The sequence below is a fragment of the Arachis stenosperma genome, chromosome 5 (genome assembly GCF_014773155.1).
Source record: "Arachis stenosperma cultivar V10309 chromosome 5, arast.V10309.gnm1.PFL2, whole genome shotgun sequence".
Lineage (NCBI taxonomy): Eukaryota > Viridiplantae > Streptophyta > Magnoliopsida > Fabales > Fabaceae > Arachis > Arachis stenosperma.
The window spans coordinates 78,554,523-78,558,278 of NC_080381.1; the positions used below are offsets into that span (position 1 = coordinate 78,554,523).

Below are 3,756 nucleotides of genomic sequence, written 5' to 3' on the forward strand. Positions count from 1 at the left end.
TAAAGCGCAACTCTCTGTAGAGGACCTAACAGAAATCTTCAAAGAGGAAGAACCCATGGCAGCCGAAAACAACAACAATGCCAACAATGCAAGGAAGGTGCTGGGTGACTTTACTGCACCTACTCCCGACTTCTATGGGAGAAGCATCTCTATCCCTACCATTGGAGCAAACAACTTTGAGCTTAAGCCTCAATTAGTTTCTCTAATGCAACAGAATTGCAAGTTCCATGGACTTCCATTGGAAGATACTCATCAGTTCTTAGCTGAATTCTTGCAAATCTGTGACACTGTCAAGACTAATGGGGTTGACCCTGAGGTCTACAGACTTATGCTATTCCCTTTTGCTGTAAGAGACAGAGCTAGGACATGGTTGGACTCACAACCTAAAGAAAGCCTGGACTCATGGGAAAAGCTAGTCAATGCCTTCTTGGCAAAGTTCTTTCCACCTCAAAAATTGAGTAAGCTTAGAGTGGAAGTCCAAACCTTCAGACAGAAGGATGGAGAATCCCTCTATGAAGCTTGGGAAAGATACAAACAATTGATCAGAAAATGTCCTTCTGACATGCTTTCTGAATGGAGCATCATAGGTATTTTCTATGATGGTCTCTATGAACTATCCAAGATGTCTTTGGATAGCTCTGCTGGAGGATCTCTTCATCTGAAGAAGACGCCTACAGAAGCTCAAGAACTAATTGAAATGGTTGCAAATAACCAATTCATGTACACTTCTGAAAGGAATCCTGTAAACAATGGGACAAATCAGAAGAAAGGAGTTCTTGAGATTGATACTCTGAATGCCATTCTGGCTCAGAACAAGATATTGACTCAACAAGTCAATTTGATTTCTCAAAGTCTGTCTGGAATGCAAAATGCACCAAGCAGTACTAAGGACGCTTCATCTGAAGAAGAAGCTTATGATCCTGAGAACCCTTCAATGGAAGAGGTGAATTACATGGGAGAACCCTATGGAAACACCTATAATTCTTCATGGAGAAATCATCCACATCTCTCATGGAAGGATCAACAGAGACCTCAACAAGGTTTCAACAACAATAATGGTGGAAGAAACAGGTTTAGCAATGGCAAGCCTTTTCCATCATCTTCTCAGCAACAGACAGAGAATTCTAAGCAGAACCACTCTGACTTAGCAACCATGGTCTCTGATCTAATAAAAACCACTCAAAGTTTCATGACTGAAACAAGGTCCTCCATTAGAAACTTGGAGGCACAAGTGGGACAGCTGAGCAAGAAAATTACTGAACTCCCTCCTAGTACTCTTCCAAGCAATACAGAAGAAAATCCAAGAGGAGAGTGCAAGGCCATCAACATGGCCGAATTTGGAGAGGAAGGAGAGGAAGTGAACGCCACTGAGGAAGACCTCAATGGGCGTGCACTGACCTCCAATGAGTTCCCTAATGAGGAACCATGGCAATCTGAGGCTCAAAATGAGACCATAGAGATTCCATTGGACTTACTTCTGCCATTCATGAGCTCTGATGAGTATTCTTCCTCTGAAGAGGATGAGTATGTCACTGAAGAGCAAGTTGCTAAATACCTTGGAGCAATCATGAAGCTAAATGACAAGTTATTTAGAAATGAGACTTGGGAGAACAAACCTCCTTTGCTCACCAAAGAACTGGATGACTTGTCTAGGCAGAAATTACCTTAAAAGAGACAAGATCCTGGGAAGTTTTCAATACCTTGTACCATAGGCACCATGACCTTCAAGAAGGCTCTGTGTGACTTAGGGTCAAGTGTAAACCTCATGCCTCTCTCTGTAATGGAGAAGCTAGGGATCTTTGAGGTGCAAGCTGCAAGAATCTCACTAGAGATGGCAGACAATTCAAGAAAACAAGCTTATGGACTTGTAGAGGATGTATTGGTGAAGATTGAAGACCATTACATCCCTGCTGATTTCATAGTCCTAGAGACTGGGAAGTGCATGGATGAATCTATCATCCTTGGCAGACCCTTTCTAGCCCCAGCAAAGGCTGTGATTGATGTTGATGGAGGTGAACTGATCATTCAAGTGAATGAAGAATCCTTTGTGTTTAAGGCTCAAGGATATCCCTCTGTCACCATGGAGAGGAAGCATGAAGAGCTTCTCTCAAATCAGAGTCAAACAGAGCCCCCACAGTCAAACTCTAAGTTTGGTGTTGGGAGGCCACAACCAAACTCTAAGTTTGGTGTTGAACCCCCACATTCAAACTCTAAGTTTGGTGTTGGGAGGTTCCAACATTGCTCTGAGTATCTGTGAGGCTCCATGAGAGCCCTCTGTCAAGCTACTGACATTAAAGAAGCGCTTGTTGGGAGGCAACCCAATGTTATATTTAATCTATTTTCCTTTGTTATTTTATGTTTTCTTTAGGTTGATGATCATGAAAAGTCACAAAATCAATTGAAAAAGCAAAAACAGAATGAAAAACAGGAAGAAAAATAGCACACCCCGGAGAAAGAACCTACTGGCGTTTAAACGCTAGTAAGGCTAGCAGGTGGGCGTTTAACGCCCAGTCTGGCACCATTCTGGGCGTTTAACGCCAGAAAGGGGCACCAGACTGGCGTTAAACGCCAGGAAAGGGCAAGAACCTGGCGTTAAACGCCAGAAATGGGCACCAGCCCGGCGTTTAACGCCAGAATTGGCTCAAAACGCATTTTTGCATGCCATTTGGTACAGGGATGACTTTTCCTTGACACCTCAGGATCTGTGGACCCCACAGGACCCCCACCTACCCCACCACCCTCTCTCTTCTTCTTCACCCATTCACCAATCACCTCAACACCTCTTCCCCAAAAAACCCTTCACCTATCAAATCCCATCTTTCTCTTCACCACTCACATCCATCCTTCATAAAACCCCACCTACCTCACCCTTCAAATTCAAACCACTTTCCCTCCCAAACCCACCCATAAATGACCGAACCATGAGCCCCCCTCTCCTATATAAACCCTTCTTCACTCCTTCATTTTCACACAACCTAAACACCACTTCTCCCCCTCTTTAGCCGAACATAAAGGCCATTCCCTTCTTCCTCATTTCTTCTTCTTCTACTCTTTTCTTTCTTCTTTTGCTCGAGGACGAGCAAACCTTTTAAGTTTGGTGTGGTAAAAGCATTGCTTTTTTTTTTTCCATAACCATTTATGGCATCCAAGGCCGGAGAAACCTCTAGAAAGAGGAAAGGGAAGGCAAAAGCTTCCACCTCCGAGTCATGGGAGATGGAGAGATTCATCTCAAGGGTGCATCAAGACCACTTCTATGAAGTTGTGGCCTTGAAGAAGGTGATCCCCGAGGTCCCTTTTTCACTCAAAAAGGGTGAATATCCGGAGATCCGACATGCACTTTCCTCCACAAGACTATTGGGAGCAACTGAACACCTCCCTAGGAGAATTAATTTCCAACATGGGACAACTAAGGGTGGAGCACCAAGAACATTCCATCCTCCTCCATGAAATTAGAGAAGATCAAAGAATCATGAGAGAGGAGCAACAAAGACAAGGAAGAGACATTGAGGAGCTCAAGCACTCCATAAGACCTTCAAAAGGAAGAACAAGCCGCTGGTGCGCGAAATTGTGAACAATACTTTTCACAACTCTCATAATCCCCGGTAATGAACCCCAAAAACTTGGTGCTCAATACCTTGGCATAAACACAACTTCGCACAACTAACCAGCAAGTGCACTGGGTCGTCCAAGTAATAAACCTTACGCGAGTAAGGGTCGATCCCACGGAGATTGTTGGTATGAAGCAAGCTATGGTCA

The 3,756-nt window shown here is 44.0% G+C and overlaps 1 non-coding gene across 1 annotated transcript; it reads right to left on the reverse strand.

Annotated features, from left to right (window-relative positions):
• Nucleotides 1–460: 460 nt before the first annotated feature.
• LOC130984858 (small nucleolar RNA R71) lies at nt 461–568 on the reverse strand. The gene has a single exon (XR_009088764.1). It is a non-coding gene; the product is annotated as a small nucleolar RNA R71 (small nucleolar RNA).
• Between the last annotated feature and the right edge of the window lie 3,188 nt (nt 569–3,756).